At 47.3% G+C, this 18,018-nt stretch overlaps 1 long non-coding RNA gene across 1 annotated transcript; it reads right to left on the bottom strand.

The window, feature by feature from the left end:
- Window positions 1-888: 888 nt before the first annotated feature.
- On the bottom strand, window positions 889-17,747 carry LOC125396568 (uncharacterized). The gene is made up of 4 exons (XR_007230834.3): window positions 17,485-17,747; window positions 15,823-15,882; window positions 13,502-13,538; window positions 889-1,377 (listed from the first exon to the last, which is right to left on the bottom strand). It is a non-coding gene; the product is annotated as an uncharacterized LOC125396568 (long non-coding RNA).
- Between the last annotated feature and the right edge of the window lie 271 nt (window positions 17,748-18,018).

The following is an 18,018-nucleotide window of genomic DNA, read 5'->3' on the forward strand; positions in this document are numbered from 1 at the left end:
GTCCAGCATGGAAGGAAGCTAGATGACTTAGTGAGTAAGTCGTACTTGCTGCTCATGCATAAGGACCTGAGTTCAGGTCCCCAGAGCTCATATAAAAAAGCAGGCCATGACCTATAAGCCCAGCCCTGTAGGGTGCCGAGACAAGAGAATCACACGCTGGTGCTTGCTGGCCAGCCAGTCTCCTGAAAACAAAATAAAACAGTAAGTTCGGTGAGAAAGCCTGTCTCCAGGGAGTCAGTCAGAGGGTGCTAGAGCAAGACGTCGGAGTTTCTCTTCTGGTTTCTCTAGGCATATGCGTGTGTGCATGTCCATGTGTGCTCACCCCTCCCCCAATATGGACACACAAAGTCTCCATACAGTCCTAACAAATGAAAGGCTATAAAAACCAAAACTTTAACACACACACACACACCCTCCTCCTCTTCTTTCTCCTTCTTCTCCTCCTATTCTTTTTTGCTTCGAGACAGGGTCTTGTACACCCCAGGCCAGACACAAACTCTGATTGCAGCTGAAGATAAACTCCTGATTGCTCTGTGACAGGCAGTCTTACAAATCAGTGCCACCAACAGTTAGTCAACAATACTCTTAAAGTTCACAGGGAAGACGACCTTCCAAGCTTTAAAGAATGACAACTTTCCCAGAACAACAACAAAAAACCCTTTTCAGAGACCAGTGCCAGGTCAGAAAAGCCAGGGCTGGAACTGACAAATTGCTGGAGGCTGTGGACAAGCTCGAGAATTAGACATTCCCTGTGCAACCCTGCCCCACAGCAGCAGCAGGCGTTTGTTTTACCTCCAGGAGCTCCACCAGCTCCCAGCCAATATCAGAAACGCCCTAGCCTGGCTTCTGGAAGGGGGTGGGGGGAGGAGAAAAGAAAACATTCTGAAATACGCCAGAGCATTCCGTTCTTCTTTTAAAGGCCCGAGGAAAAACAATTCTACTAGAACTTAACCTGCTGCCCTGACATCAGAGCCTGAGCAACCTTGGGGAATGACACACTCAACTCCAGCTCTCTGGAGTCTCCCACATAGATTGGGGGGGGATACAATGTGTAAAGGATGTGAGTGGGTGGGCAGAATGGGGGTGGGAGAGATAGCCAGCTCCCTGACTCCTCCAGACATTCTGCTCTGCCAGATGGGCACAGGGATTGCGAGACACTGGGAAAAGTCACAGTTGGAGAGCCCAGCACAATGAAGAAAGACTGTCCGAGCCAGAGGATCAGGGAGTTTGCTACAAGAGCATGTCTCTTCCTAGAGTCAGAAGCAGCATCCATGAAGTCTCATTCAACGTGGCTGCTTGGGTTGCCTCTATAGCCAGCACTGTGCGCACACATTGGCTGTGGGGATGACTTGTCAGATGGAACCGCAGACACAGACTCTGTGGAAGAAATAGTTGATACATTAAACTCCAGTCAAATTCAAACCTCCCTGGCATGATGATGCACGTCTGTCTCCTCGGAATCTGAGAGGCTGAGGCAGATGGATCACAAGTTCAAGGCCAGCCTAGGATACAGAGTGAGTTCCAGCCAATTTCATTTGCACGGTGAATGAAAACTTGTCTTGAACATGAACAGAGATGTGGGGTGAGGTCAGGAAGGAAAAGAAGGAGGGAGAGGTGTGGAGGGATACTGAGAGAGAGAGAGAGAGAGAGAGAGAGAATATCAGCACAAGGAAAGATACAGAACAACACCCCCCCCCTAAAAAAATACAGAACACCATGCATTCTTAGGGAATTGCAAATTAAAAAAAAGAATGAGACACCTAATATTATGGCCGTAATCTAAACTTTACAAACATCGGGAGCTGGGAAAGATGTGAAGGTAAAGGAAGTTTGATTCTTCACTGACTGGGAATACAAAATGATACAATGACATTGAAAGAGTTGTGAAATCGAGTTTATCTCATGATCCAACAATAATGCTCTTTAGTGTTTACCTAGATGACCCATAAACTTAGATCCATACAAAAAGCCCTTGTATGTGTTTATAGCAGTTTCATTCATTGATACCCAAACTTGGAAGCCACCATGATGGCCTGGAGCAGATGAATGGACAAATGAGTGGTGGGGAATTCTGTTAGTGGGTTCTTTTTTTGTTGAGACCATGAGAAGACAGAGCAGCAAGCAGTTCTTGACCTCTCTGAGAATGGGATGACCTTTTCAGAGGAGTCATATATCCGATGTCTTGCATATCAAGTATTTACATTATGATCCATAACAGTAGCAAAATTACATTTATGAAGTAACGATGAAAATAATTTTATGGTTGTGGGGGTCACCGCAATATGAGGAACTGGATTAAAGGTCGCAGCTTTAGGAAGGCTGAGAACCACTGACCTAGAGGAGCTTTAGGTGCGCTGTGTGGAAGAAGCCAAAGCAAAAAGGCCACAAACTGAATGATCCTAGCTATGGGACACTATGGTTTCTTCGGAACTTCAGAGCTGGAGACAATATGTAGGATTTCTAGGAGCTGATGGAAAAGAGAGAGACTAGGTACGATACAGAGGATCGGAGGGACAATGAAACTCTTCAGGGTTGTCCTGTCATGGAACACACATAGCTCAACACTGGCTGATACCCACAGGATACACACACCAAGTCTGAGCCCCATGGCAAGCTGTGGCCTTTGGGTGATGAGAGTGTCTCAGTGCAGGCTCGTCAATGTTGATGCATGTTTCCCTCTGGTAGGGAGTGTCAACAGGCAGTCATGGAGAGAAGCTACAAAAGCGTGATGACGGAATATAAGACAACTTTCTCTATTCTTAGTCAACTTTGCTGTGAGCTTAGCACATGCTGTAAAATGTAATAGAAGTTCGTTAACCTTTTCACAAAGGTAGAAAGTTGGAGTTTTCGGGTGCCCGCAGGCCATCTGCCTACTACACTTAGCAGGCAGCGAGAGCAGCCAAGGCTCGGTAAGTGGTAGGAGCTCGCCCGGAACAAATACAGCAAGGTCAATGCAGAGGCAGGGTTCAAGTCACACCATAGAGCCTCTCTGTTCTATAGTCATCAGACTGCCACAGACCAAGAGTCAGCCCATTGTTTTCTGTTAGACAGTGATTAGTGTACGCGCTTATGAAGTCAAAAGCCAGAACAAACAATGCCAGGCTTGGCGGCACACACCTGTAATCCTAGCACTTGAAAGGTTGAGGCAGGATGATCGAGGCTTCAAGGTGAGCCTGGGCTCCCAAACGGGACTGTCTCAGAAACAAAACAGAGCAAACCCACAAGCAAGCCACAGCAACCCACAAACTCCAAGCTGTTGGGAATGTGAGGCCTAATTTACGACTCAAGTTCTTCTAACTCTCAGGGCTGGAGGTGGCCTCAGACAGCAGAATCAGGAAAGGAGCCCAAGGCCTTTCTTTCCCGGAGGCCTGTTTTTGGCCCTTCTGCTCTCAACTGAAGGTCAGAACAGGACACACATTAAGTAAAGTCTTCATAAGGTTGTAGTTATTCACTGCAAGATTCAGGGTTTTTTGTGGGGGGGAGGCTGTTGTTGCTGCTGCTGCTGTCATTATCTGTTTGTTTGGCAGAAGTTCTTGGCATACAACCAAGACTAGCCTGACCCTTCAGCTCCTCCTGTTCCCACCTTCCAAACGCTGTGGTTACAGCTATAAGCCATTATACTCTTTGGGTTCCTAAAAATAGTTTAACTAACATATCATTCTACACATAAGTGGAAGGCAGTATAGCAACACAATAAATGTCACTATATGCAATACATTATCAGAGCTTGGACTTAGCATTTCCCTGTGATGAGAATGTGCAAAATCTTCTCTAGGGCCAGGCCTGATAGCACATAAAAGGGTCAACAGCACAAGACCTGTTGGACTACAGAGGAAATTTAAGACCAGTCTAGGCAATTTATTGACTCCCTTTCTCAACTGTTTTAAACAATGAAATCACTTCTCCTCATTCTGAAATCTACAATGACCCAGAACACTTTTACTTAAGCTCAAGATGCAAGCCACCAGGCTCTCCTGCCTGACCACGGTGGTCACAGGGGCCCCCTCCTGAACTTCTCGGCTGTCCCCTCAGCCGGTGCATTCCACACCACACACTTCCAGTCAGAGGAAGAGCTGCCACATGAACTGGCCTGGATCTCCCCTACGGCTTTCTCATCTCCAGGGAACCTCACACCCTGGATCACTCACTGCCTTACAGAATGTCCAGGTCTCAGGCATGCCTGTCCCCTCTGGTGACTCTTCCCACAGAAACCCCCTCCCACGCAGTGCCCGGGTCACCTTACATGCCAAGCTATTCCACTTCTGGGCCTTTGCTCATAACTCTTCCACCTGCCAGTAAGAAGCTCTCCATTAAGGTCAGCCAACCTGGTGATAGCATACTCGTCTTTCAAGACAGCAATAGAAAACTTTCCCGAACTCCTCGGCTGAATCAGCTATTCCCTTCAGCATACCGTAGAAATCAACACCAGAAATGCCTCTGCAGTGCCTATTATGTCTGGGTTTCTGTCTTTGTGTAGGTAACCAATTCTATTAGTTTCTGGTTTATTCTTCTGTTTCTTTCTGCATAAATGAATGGATGTAAATATATGTGTGTGATGGGGAAACTCTATCAACCAATCACATCTAGTTAGGGTATGGCTACCTGGGGCCCAGGTAGAGAAACTGGGAGGACCCAGATGCACGCACAAGATGCAAGATGCATGCGCTCTCTGCGCGGTGCCTGCTGGACAGATAGGACGTCGTCCTCCCACCCTTGTAGCGTGAGTTTCCCCTTTTTAACCATTAAAATATAACTGTTATTCTTGAGCTGGCCTGGTTATTTACTGTACTGACCTAATTCGCAACATATGTGTGTATATATATTGTATATGTACACATGTAATTTTTACTTCTTAGGCAAGAAGGAATGTCGCATTGACACACTTTCTGCACTTGTCTTTGCTTTTGCAATGTTAGCTCTAGAACCCTGGGCCTCCTGCACATGCTAAACAAGTACTCTACCACTGTGCTATGCCCTGGTCCCATACTTCTTATTTTATTAACTATATATCCTAGCTGGATGTGGTGGTTCACACCTATAAAACAAGCAGTTGACAGGCTTGAGACAGGAGGGTTGCAGGTTCTAGGCTTGGACTACCTAGCAAGAACTTATCTCAACATTAACTAAATAAACAAAGAACAAGCCAAGAAGTCACTCCCTACCAGTTCACAGGGAGGATCTGTATTGTTTTCACAGCTGCGCAGTACTCCGCCATGGGCATGCTGTGCTCTGTGCAGTAATAACTGTTTTGTCTGTAGACATTAAGACGTTTTTTATAGTGCTGGGAATGGAAGCCAGGGCCTTAGAAATTCAAGGCAAACACCGCCTGAAACTACCTCTCCAGCCCCTGTTTCTAATATTTTGCCACCACCAACAGCACTGCAATAAATACATCTGCACATATGCATTTCCAAACTATTGGAGAGAGATTCCTAGAAATGGAATTGGTGAGTCAAAAGATACATGCACAGATGATTTTGTGAGCTAGTGTCAAATCCCGCTTTGAAGGGCTGAATCGATCTTCTTGTCCCCCCTCCCCCCAGCACTATAGGAGAATCGCCTCAGATCTTTTGAGAAGAGGTTTTCTTAGCATATCAACCACCTCCAGTTCCCAGGCTGTCCCGTCTGTACAGCTGATCTACAGGAGCGGCCCAGAGAGCCTCTGTGTGTGCATCCCTGCCCCGCGAGCACTAATCTCTAGGGTTTCACAAGAGTCATGGACAAAACCAAGTTCCTAAATTTCTAGGAACATATTTGCATATTTTGTCTTTTGTATTCCTTATTTGGGAAAAAGCAAAGGAAAAAAAAACAAATTATAGTGCCTTGAAGTGAGCAAGACAATGCCTCCCAAGTTCATTAGCTTGGGAAACATGGAAAGAAGTACGAGGGAAATTTACTGCCGCTCCACACTCAACAAGTACCAATTTGGTTGCTTCAAAGGCCCTCATAAGATTGAGCACCCATCTTATAAATAAATAAACCATTCTATTGAGAAATATAATAAAGTCATTTACTGTGCTTCAAGGATTACACAGCGCTTTCACACACACATTATCTCATTTGATCCCTACAGTGGAAACATCTACATAGGACCAATTGCACTGCTGACCAATCTTTGATGTATATTAAATGGTTTGTGGGTTTTAAGTATGATATGTCTACCCAGACTTCAAAGAGTTAACTAACGCTGAACTGGAAACAACCCGGACTTATTAAAGGCACACTGTTGGAGGCGCTTGGGAGCAGGAAGTGGTCAGGAAGCCAAATGGGCCTCAGGCTCAAATTTCCCTGACCAGGAGCCTCAGATGAATGCAGGTGGAAAGCCCCCAACTGCACTGGCTCCTTTACCATTAATCGAGGCATTTCATAAACAGACTGCATCGTTCTCCAGAAACGAGGCAGGTTAATCATTTCCCTGGATTGAGAGTTCCAAGAGGCCCTTGTGGCTTTATGTGGACCTTCAAAAGAACCTTGTGTAGACAGAGTCTGTGAAACTTTTTATATGTGTCTATTAAATATTCACTAGGCTCCCCTGCTTTCATTAATCTCTTTAGAGAAGAGAACCAAGAACCCATCCAAGATGTGTCAGGCATTGAAGAACCTAAGGAGGCATCGCAGGCCACCTTTCTGCCAACCCCCCAGCTGTCCCTGCTTCTCTTTAGATGCCTACAACCTCGCCCCCCTCCACCTCCACCAGCCTGGCAGCAGATCGCCACCACTAGGAGGGAGCTTTGAAAGAAGCCTTCTCACGACAGTCCAGCTCGTGGCATTGATGTGTCCACCTGTTTCCACGAACATGCAACTCCAGCACTCCAAAGTCTGAGACAGGCAGACAGGGAGTCATTTTTCTCTGGTAGGCCCAGCTTGTCAAGATATCAAAAATAATGTGGACAACATAAAATCTCTAAAGACACTGCTTAGGGAAGAAACTAACGGTAGGAGGTGCTGGGATAGACATAACTGAGTCCAGATCCTATTTCTGTCTTTTATAAGCTATGTGTCCATGGGTAAATCACAGTTACCTTGCCTTTACAGTATACATGGGGTATTGTTTTGGGCAATCACCTCTGTAATCCCAGAACTCGGGAGGCAGAGATGGAAGGATTGTAGTGACTGTGTTGTAGGCCTAGCCTGAGCTACATGGTTACAGGCCAGTCTGGTCTACAAAGTAAGACCCTGTCCCCAAAATTAAGTTCTAGTCAGTGGGTCATCAACGGTATACAACTCAAAATAGCTGCTGTGGAGAATAAATAAGGCCTTTAAATGTTTTTTTTTAAGTAAAATGTGGAATGAGGACGTAGGTCAGGGGTGGAGAAGTGATCTAGATGTCCAAGGCTCTGAGTTTGATTCCCTACCACCACAAAAACAAACAAAAAAAGCCTGTAAAAATGTTCAGTCTGATATTGGTGTATAGACTATTGGTATGTCACACCTAAAAGTGGCTTCAGGAAGCATTTACTCACAATTTTTATTTAGAGAATAGTAAAAAGATTTCCCCACCATCTGCAATCCACCTTGTTTCTCCCTCAAACCAAAGAACTGTTCTCGAAAAGCAGGTGGGTAGGTGGTGAGGCGAGGAAGGCCTAAATGCTGGCGCCTAGGTTGAAGAGGCAGCAACAGCCTGTTTGGCCGGTGCAGCATAAATGGGCAGTAATGTTCACTTGAAAGTGAAGCCTCGAGCCTCATGGGAGAAATGCTTCTAAGGGCATTTTGCGGCTCAGGCACAACCAAGATGATTTTAAGGTAAACCATGGCTGAAAATCATTTGATGTATATTTCTCCCTAATTGCTCCTCGGCCTGATCTTCACCCCCTCTCCCGCCAGTGTTCATCCTCTTTGGGGTGCTAGCAGAGTTCCAGTGGTATCCGTCCACATCTCTACAAAATGAGCTAGTGAAGGGAAGAAACTTCTCTTCTGAGCTCAAATAGTAGAGGGAAGTTCTGAGGCGATCCCCCCCCCAACCCCACCCCGCCACCACCACCTCCACCACCACTAGCCCCCCTCAAAGGAGAGTGACAAGTGAGGGACGGGCCGGAAGAAGCACAAGGGTGCTGCGCCTCCAGTGGCTGGCGGGCTCCTGAAGTGGTGTGTCAAACAGCAGCCAATCCTATTGCAGCTCGGGTTTCCGGGCCCCGCCCCACCTGACCTCACGTGGCCCTGCATGAGGTTTCTGTTTGCTTGCTTTGGGACCCAGGGAGCACTGGGAGTTCTGCCCAGCTCAGCACTTCGTTAGACTCCACAGGCAGGAAGGAACTGCCCCGCCCTTAAGAACGGAGCTCCTGTCTGAGCAACCGCCAGATTAAACAGGGCTGGGATATAACTGAGGTCTGATGCTGGCTAATTTAACGGCACCCATTCGCCCATATGCTGTGAAGGACAAAGTACTTGGAAGAATGGATACCAGAGTCCCTTTTCCTCCCTGTCTGGGCATCTCTGCTTCCAGAACTCGGCGTCTCCCACAATGCACTAGTGAATTTCATCTTACCACAACCCACTTGGCTTTCTTTGTTTAGTTCTCTGTTAACTTCTCTCTTAACCCGAGACTAAAACCAGAAGTGGGATGACCTTGGACCAGTCACTCCCTCTTTCTGGGCTTCAATTTCCTTCTCCGCAAAATGTGTGGACTGAACCATGTCTGCTTCCATTCTTGGCTCCTGTCAACCCAGTACCAACCAACACAGCAGTCAAGCTATATTGCGCCACCCTCCTCCCAAGTAAAAACTCTCCCAGTCTGCAATTTGAAAAACCCCAGTCCCAGGCAGGACTGATCCACAAAGTTCTGGCCCCTAGCTGGCTACCTACTGTCACCTCCTACCTCTCACTCCCTTGCAGTCAGGAAAGCTCAAGAGGGCATATCAAGCTTTGAAAGCACTCAGACGAAACATGAGTCATTCTCAAGCCAAGGGTAAAAGACTTTGCCCCCATGTTTTCTTCCAGAGAGCTGGAGTGCATACTGTTCAGCCACACCTTGTCCCTTCGGCAAGGGTCAAATTAGCAACTGCCTAAGGTTCTTCTCTGCTGAGGCTTACTGGCCTATCTAACCCCTGGTCACACCTGCGGTCTCAGCTCTAAATTACTTCCTTAGATCCTTGGATAAACCCTTGGCCCCTCTCTAATGCCCCAGGCAAAGCCCTCCTGTCAATTTCTACTTTCCCTGGACATTGTCCTTCTCTCACAGCTCTGTTTAACATCTGTCCCTCTTGCTAAACTGTAAGCTGTGGTAGTGTGAGTACATGAGTCACATGTGTCTTGTCCATGCGTTTTGTTGAGGCATGGAGGGCCGAGGCAGATTTGGCCCTGAACAGGTCTCACGTAATCCAGGCTGCCCTCAGATCTTGTCTATAGCCCAAACTGGCCTTGTGTGCTTGGTCCCTCAGCCTCCACCGTTCACGAGCTGGGAGTCCAGGCACGTGTCGCCGAGCCTAACTCATTTTTCTGTATTTATCTTTGGTACTTCATGGAGTGCCTAAAGTGAATGGAACGGTGTAGTGAATACGTTAGTGAATGACGAACCTTGCCAACTCAGGTAGCCTACTGTGCAGGTCCACAGTGCCTACTTTGGTTGTAGCAAGTCATTGTGTTCCCACGTCTCTGGGCCTATAAAGCTGTGTGTCAGGCAAGGCAGAAGGACATATCTGGCCTTGCAAGAAACTCTAAAAACCAAGGGCAACGGTCTACGGTTTATGCTAGTCCCACATTATGCTGATTTTGTCAATGATTCAATTCATTCAATAGCTACTGGCTACCTATGGTGGGCCTGGCTCTGTCTTAGATGCTATTAGTCTGATAGTTTTAGTCTTCCCAGACTTCTGAGCATCTCAAACACTGACATATAAATAAGCAATTCCTAAATGAGACAAATTGTGAGAAGTGTCTAGGACAGAGGAAAGAGAAGTTGAGAACTGACTGTCCTATGGAAATTTAATGAGAGAAAAAGGAGGGGCAGACAATTGTGCAAGAGGGTAATCTGATTAGTGGCAGGGCAGGGGTGCATTTCCTGACAGAAAAGTCAGCAAGAGGGGAAGATGCCTGGGTCGGGGATCATTTCAGGACAAGCTATCTGTCCACCAGTGGCCAACAGGGCTTGCGTGCTGGCGTGTCAAACCACAAGCATCCTTAATGCACCAGAACAAAGCCTGCATTACTGGACACCAGAATCACCCAGAAAGCCTTCCCCTTCCTCAGATTCTTACTCAGAAGTTCAGTGTGGGGCTCACTGCGTGTGTTATCTATCTGCATTCCTCAGGGTTCAGAGACAGATGGTCTAAAGGGAACACTTGGAGGTCCACTGGTGTTGTGGGTTGGCAGGTGGCTGATCTGTGTGGGAACCAGTGGAAGCCCAGGACTTTAGTGGGTTCAGAGAATTTCCATTGCGTCACTGATTGCTGTCGTGTGTGGCTGAGTCTAAGGAGAGGGTGGGATTGGGGTGAGTGCAGAGTCTGTGAGAAGGTGAAGGTTAAATGGGGTAAGAGAAGAATGCTGAGCCCAAGAGAGCAGTCTTCTAGATTCTGGTGACGATTCATTCTCAGGTGGTCTCCTCCATGCTTAGGCATGTATGGGATGCCAGAAACAGAGCCATCAATTCAATTACCTGCTCTCTCATTTGACCTTCGACCTATCTGTGGACTCCAGCTCCTTCCGTCCTGCCCTCTGCTTTAGTGCTCCTTCCGTCCTGCCCTCTGCTTTAGTGCTCCTTCCGTCCTGCCCTCTGCTTTAGTGCTCCTTCCGTCCTGCCCTCTGCTTTAGTGCTCCTTCCCTCCTGCCCTCTGCTTTAGTGCTCCTTCCCTCCTGCCCTCTGCTTTAGTGCTCCTTCCCTCCTGCCCTCTGCTTTAGTGCTCCTTCCCTCCTGCCCTCTGCTTTAGTGCTCCTTCCCTCCTGCCCTCTGCTTTAGTGCTCCTTCCGTCCCGCCCTCTGCTTTAGTGCTCCTTCCGTCCCGCCCTCTGCTTTAGCACTAGCTGGCTAACTCTTGCCTGAACTGCTGCAGAAATTTCTTGACTGCTGCAGTCTCCATATCCGGGCTAGCCACTCTGACCTACTTCACACACAGCAGTCACAAACTTGATATCCATCCAATCTCTCTCTCAGTCTCTCTCTATCTCAATCTCTCTATCTCTCTCTCCCTCATCCCCCCCCCCCCCCGTCTTTCTTATCTTTTGAGGCATGTCTCACTATGTGTCCTATCTGATCTTGAACTCACAATCCACATCCTGCTTCTGCATCTCAAGAACTGGAATTACTGGTTTTCCTTTACATTTTTTTAAAACTAGATTTACTATTTTAGTGTATATGTGTGAGTGTTTTGCTTGCCTATATGTACATGCACCACATTCATGCCTGGTGCCCACAGAGGTTATATGAGAATATTAGATCATTTTGGAACTGAAGTTATAGATGGTTGTGGAACCCCATGTGGGTTCTGGGAACAAAAGTTAGGTCCTATGTCAGAGGAGAAAGTGAGCTAGACTACTAAGTTATGTCTCCAGTCCCACATCTGTTTTCTTATATGTAAGAGTTTTTTTGTTTTGGGGTGTTTTCATTTGTTTTTTTTGTTGTTGTTGTTGTTGTTGTTGTTGTTTTAGAGACAGGGTTTCCTCTGTGTTACAACCCTAGCTGTCCTGGAACTAGCTCTGTAGACCAGGTTGTCCTCGAACTCACAGAGATCTGCCTGTCTCTGCCTCCCAAGTGCTGGGATTAAAGGCGTGCGCCACCACCGCCTGGCCATATGTAAAGAGGAATAGTTTATTGAGGAATAGTTTACATGTCATATGTAACTGATCCCTTTAAGTGTACAGTTCAATCATTTTTAGTATATTCACAAAATTGTGTGGCTATCACTTTGATTAAATTTTATTTATTTTAATTTTTAGTGTGTATGAGAATGTGTTACATGAGTGTGTACATGTATGCATGCCTCTGCACATGGAAGACAGAGAAGGGAACCTGATGGTTTCCATCACTCTCTGCTTTATTCCTCTAAGCCAGGGTCTTCCTGAATATGAAATTCCAGCTAGTACCAGTGATTCTTCTCCCCCCACCCCTGTCCCCAGTGCTAGGGTTACTGATGAGTGTAGGAGCACAAGCACTCAGTCTGTTACTTGGGTTCTGGGAACTGAAGTTAGACCTTGTGGTTGTGCAGCAACCTAAGCACTGAGCAGCCCCTTTATCCCTTAATTCGATTTTAATACATTGCCAAGTGCAGTGGTGGGGCCTTACCTAGTATGCTGGATTCATACTTCAGCGCCACAAAACCAAACCAAACCAAACCAAAAACGAATCACTCCACAGAAGCCCCTCATTCCCACTAGAACTCAATCATTATTGCCACTCTGAGCCACCCAAAATCACTAAGCCATGCCTTTCCTGGAAATTTCATATAAATGGAATTCTAAAATATGTGTTCTTTTGTGTTTGACTTTCTTATTCTTTTTTAAATTTAATAATTAATTAGATTTTAGGTGTATAAGAAGTTTTTGCCTGTGTGTATCCTTAGCATGCCTGGTACCCACAGAGGCCAGAAGATCCCCCGGGACTAGAGTTATAGACAGTTGTGTGTGAGCCTTCATGTGGGTACTGGGAATTGAACCCCAGGTCTTCTGGACAAGCAGCCACTGCTCTTACACACTGAGCTATGACTCTGACCCCTCGCTCTCCCACTCTTAATGCAGAATTTGCTCAGTTAAAACCTTTGGACAGCTTAATTTTCCATCCAAACACCTGTTCAACACCCTTCATCCTCAACTAAGCTCTTGAACTTTCCATGACTCCTTAATATCCATCGTGTGCCCCTTCTTGCCTACATGCTTGTGTCCCCTTGCTGGACTACCTGTCTCCTCTCCGCAGACAGGCATTAGCTCTGTTGTATTCTCAACCCCCAATTCCTCAGCATTCAGTTCTGCCCACCATGTCCATTCTCTCCAGGTCCTTTGTCCCCTGCACACTACATTGTAACTTGTCACTTTGGTGTCCTAACTGGCCTTAGACTCAGAAGACTCAGTCTAGAAACTTCCCGAAAGGAAGTTCAGTCTTATGAGAGGGAAAAATGCGCTATGGAGCAAGCTACACTTACTGAAGCTCTATTATGTAATGCCAGGAGTGGAGCATAAAAGGGAGGAAGCTCCTACACTCTTTGAACTTGTAATCTAGCCAAGAAGACACAGACACACAGACTGAAATGCAAGACATTGCATGATCAAATAAAGTCAGGTGTCAATATTCCAGGAAAGGAAGAGAATGAGTAACTGTCGCTCAGATGTCTACAGAAAGCATCATGCAGGAGTAACTGGAGGGTGGGGAGAGACGGGGAGAATGTGCACAAGACTGAGAACTATACCATCCCAAAACTGGCCTAAGTAGCATCTCAGGACAGAGGGGAGGACGCTACGTGTGTGATGGTTAATCTTCATTGTCAATTTGCCTAGATTTAGAATCACTATGGAAACACACCTCTGGGTATGTCTGGGAGAGGATCTCCAAGAAAGTTTAATTGAGAAGGAAGACCTACCTTGACTGTGTGGAGCATCATTCCCTGGGCCAGAGTCCTGGAATGAATGAAAAGGAGAAAGCAATCATCTTTCTTTGTCTCCTGGCTGAGGACACAAAGTGACTAGTCACCTCATGTTCCCACCACCATGCCTTCCCGGTCATGACGGTCTATAGTCTCTTAAACCAGGATCCAAACTGAATCCTCCCTCCATCACCTTGCTTCTTGTCAGGCATTTGGGCCATGCGGCAAGAACATGTGACAAAACAGTGACAAAAGTAACTAATACAGATGGTTTGGAAGAAGCGGGACTTAGGGGCTCCAGAGTCACTTTGGATGCTAATGATGTCATCCAATACAGGGACTGGATGCTAAGCTTTAACCGAGGTTCTATCAGCAGAAAAGCTATGATGCATGGCAGAAATACAGTGGGGAACAGTATGGGATACAATACCAGGGATACATTTACACTAAAGAAACCTTCCCTTTCTTTCTTTCTTTCTTTCTTTCTTTCTTTCTTTCTTTCTTTCTTTCTTTCTTTTTTTTAACCTGGTATCTTTATGGTGGTAGATAGAAAGCAAGGTCTGGATGAACTGTGAACATTCTGAGCCTTACACCCCAATGTCTACCCTGGGTCCTGGGGTGATGAGAAGCCACTGAAAGGTTTTCACTGCAAGACTAACAGGCTCACACATGCCTTGCAAGCAGATGGCTCAGGTAGTATGGAGGGGTATATAAAGTTTTGGGGAGAAAAGCTGGAGGCTGTGAGGCTAGGCAAGAGGATGGGAAATTATGATAGAGGCAGAGGGCAGGGACAGGGTGGCAGGATACAGAGACAATGCATTCCAAATCGGCTGAGGCTACTACCTTCAAGGGGATTTCATGTTAGAAGTCGAAGGAATAGAGGCTACCTGCGGGAAAACAGCCCCCAAGAAGAGCTGAGGAAGCACCCGGTGACGGTACCATGGTCGCCCACTGCCCAAAGGAAGAAGGCCAGGCTTAGATGGAAGTGTTTGAGCAGCTGCCATAGCAGAAGCCCGCCCAGGCTTTCCCTTGGCCTGTGGGTTCTGCACACTTCCCTTTTCCCTTGGGCTCCGGCACCAGTCCAGAGCACACAGTGTTCTCCTGAGCAGATGTCAATGTTCTGGTCGGGGTGAATCACTGTCCCTGGCTAGAAGGGCCAGGCCAGATCCAAGGCAATCTCAAAGAACACTCCAAAGGCCTCCTGTGGGAATCTGAATAGAAAGGTTTGCACAGGAGAAAACAGCAGGTGTCAAAACAGTGCTGGCCTTTTATAGAGAGCCCTCCGGCACAGTCCGTGAACCGGCGCCTTCCCTGTCTCAGGCCTGGCTGTCATGAGTCCCTAGCACTCCCTTCTAGCTCAAACTTCATCATCCTAGGGATATGGAAGTCAGGAAGTCAACTTCTTCTGTGCGGTGATTTCCTGAGCTCTAGCACAGCTGTTCCAACTAGCCTCAAGCCCTGTCACTGGCCCATGATCCTCTGTGTTGCACAGGGCTGGAGCTCCACGTGGATTTGACAGAGACAGGAGGCTGAGAACAACAAAGGCTTCTCATCATAGGCTGCATTAGTGAGACACGATCCTCCCCAAAACTGTTTCTGCATTTCTCCAGGACCTCTTGCTCCCAGTGGTCTTTCTCAAGACCTATAATGGAGTTACTAGCACCTTCCTTGGTACCTCTGAAGCTATGCAGTGAAGAGGTTACCTAAGATTATGTTTCAAACTTATGTGAGTTCTAGGCCTCAGTCTTCCTTCATTGGCTGTGGACCTCAGACAAGCTACCTAACCTCTCTGAGCCAGAATTTCCACTACCCAAGAATAACGCAGTGATAATAAAGACATTTAAGAGAGTTAAATGAGATCACTCGTGTTAAGCACCTGGCCTTGCATCTGACACTTAGTAAGCCTTTAATAAGTGTTAGCTATTAAAATTATCCCCACTTTAATCCTTCATTGATTCTTTTTCCCAAGGTCCCAACTCAGACCAACCTCATTTGGCCATTGTTGCCAGACTACAACCTCCCCCGCCCCAATTCTTTTATGAGGCTCCCAGTTCTTGCTTGACAGATGGTGGCTCTCCTGGGGTCTTTCACCCTAACCCAGAGTCCCTGGCCCCACACACCTCTGCACTTCGCCTTTCCTCTCTGGTGCCACTGTCTTAGAGGAAGCCAGAGCCAGAAGGCAAAGGGCAGGGACCAAGAGCAAGCTGGCAAGGCTGGGTGGGGCAGCAGGGGTGCTGACTATGTCCTGTCAGCGATTTTTCCTTGTGGGAAGGCAGCCGCAGAAGGACTAGAACTTTCTGAGAACGTTCAACTCTGACCCTGTTCAAAGTTGGACTGCTCCGGGGTCACAGGTCCTCTCCACCCGGCTCTTTGGCCTCCTGTGTGAAAGGAACAAGAAACACAAAGATCATGGTCTTCATAGACCTCCGCATAGACTGCCACCCTGCAAAGGTCCCTGCAGGCACACATGTGCCCCAATTTGCACTAAACCCCGAAGAGGTAAGAGACAAAGACAGTCTTGCAAGGGCAAAGGGTCTTGGGTGGAGGCATTTGTTTGCTTTCCAAACTTTACACTAGGTTCTGGCACTTGCCACTGAACTTCAGAGGAATTATCAAAAGCGAGTGTGAAAATATCCCTGGTGTTAAATCCATTAGGACACCTTCGGCTTAACTGCGGCTTCCTTCCTCGGCTGTTACTGCACCTTCGAGGCAGACTCTCATTAGCTGCTTTCGAAGCTCAAGGAAAAGGGACAAGCCAAAAGAGTAAAGGGAAAGACACAAATAGCTGCGTCCAAGGCGTCTTCAACAGAGAAAACAAACAGTCGACCGAGAAAATATGAGAGACCCTATGTTTACAAAAACATCTGGGCGATGGCAGCTGCACTTTCAAAGCCAGGCTGGGCGGGGGCCTTTCCATTGGCCCTGCCCAGCTGTCTCGCTCCCACTCGGTACGAAATGTTCTTTCTTTCTGTGGTTATAACCTCTTTTCCCTTGGAATGACTTGCCCACGTCTGGACCTCAGTCAGGGCTGCTTGCTCCCAGACACTCTCACGCAATAATACATTACCCAGGTGTCCTTGCTGCAAGCTCTCCTCCCACGTCCTGCCCACTTTCTTCCCCTCCCTCGGGCCTCTGAAAAGTGACTGCTGCGGTTGGTTCTTGGTTCTTGGTGACTTCCTAGCTGAGCACTGCCCCTCCCTGATGACCAGCAGCACATGGCTCCCCATGAGGTTCAGTGGCTAGCAGGGAAGCAGAAGGCATGTGGCTCTCCACGCGGTTGCCAGACAGGGCAGGCCGGGCGAGCTCTGGGTGGCCGGCCCAGCCTGTAGCTCCTGGATAGTTCTAGATGACTGGATTGGGGAAGAGAAGTAGCAGGGAGGACTGAAGTGCCCAAGATTTGTCCAAATGTGTCTAACATGCTCCCACTCAAAGATGCCCAAGGAAACAAAACAAGCTCCATTAATAAGGGACTTGGGGAACAGGGGAGGAAGGGCCTAAACTCAGAATGTCAGAAATAGAATGTGTAGAGGCATTGAGTGGGGAGGCAGCCAGGGTTGTGGAAGCCAAGCTGAGAAGTTTGAAGCCTTGCTGGATCAAATGCCTTGCCGCCCAGGCTGGGACTGGGGAAGGAGGGGGGAACAGAAAGTAGGTAGTTCCCTAACTTTGCTACAAAGTAAGCTCATTCGGTAGCTGTGCCAGCAACAGTGTGCAGAACCTCCAGCATGCCACTGAGAGTTCTTTTGGTCAGAGTCTGGACCCTCAGCTCCCAAACAAGCCTGCCTCAAGACACTCCCATCCCCAATACGTCAATTAAAAAGACAAGTAATAGCGAAAATCAGACAGTGAAGATTTTTTTCACTGTGACCACACTGGGAACAGGAGCAAATAAAGACAACGTCTCAAACGTGTACTGTTCTGCATGCAATAGATATACGCATAGCTAAGTAGTCGGCCAAGGCTGCTATAAGGCCATTACTAACCCATTAATGTCTGTGCTCCAGTTTCTCCCGAGAAAGAAAGTCCCACAAGTTGTCAGAACTGTGTGAAATCTCTTCCTAGGAGGCAAGTTCCTCCTCGGGCCGGCTGCCATCAGGGCTTCAGCACGTCTCTTCCCCTAGCAGGATATCCTGGGGAAACTATAATTCTTTGGGGCTCAATATTTCAGTAGCCTGGTAGCCAGAGAAAGGAACAGTGTCTGTTTTTTAAACTGTCTTCTGCCAGAATGCAAGTGCCTTGAGAGCAGACAGACATGCTGGGTGATTGACAGGACCGGGGTGGGGGGGGTGGTTAGACAAAGGATTTATTTTTAAAGTGCCCAGGTGGCTTGAATGTGCAGCAAAAGTAGAAACCAGCCCTGCCTGCACACCAGCGCCCTGCACCACACCTGAGAGCTCATCAAAAACAGCTCCTGGTCAGATCTGCTGAATCAGCACTTGCCTTTAAAACTAACAAGACACAAAGACAGTCTTATTAAGATATACACCACATACCTTAAGTTTTATCTTTGAGAATTG

Source organism: Myodes glareolus, chromosome X, assembly GCF_982192425.1.
Source record: "Myodes glareolus chromosome X, mMyoGla1.1, whole genome shotgun sequence".
Lineage (NCBI taxonomy): Eukaryota > Metazoa > Chordata > Mammalia > Rodentia > Cricetidae > Myodes > Myodes glareolus.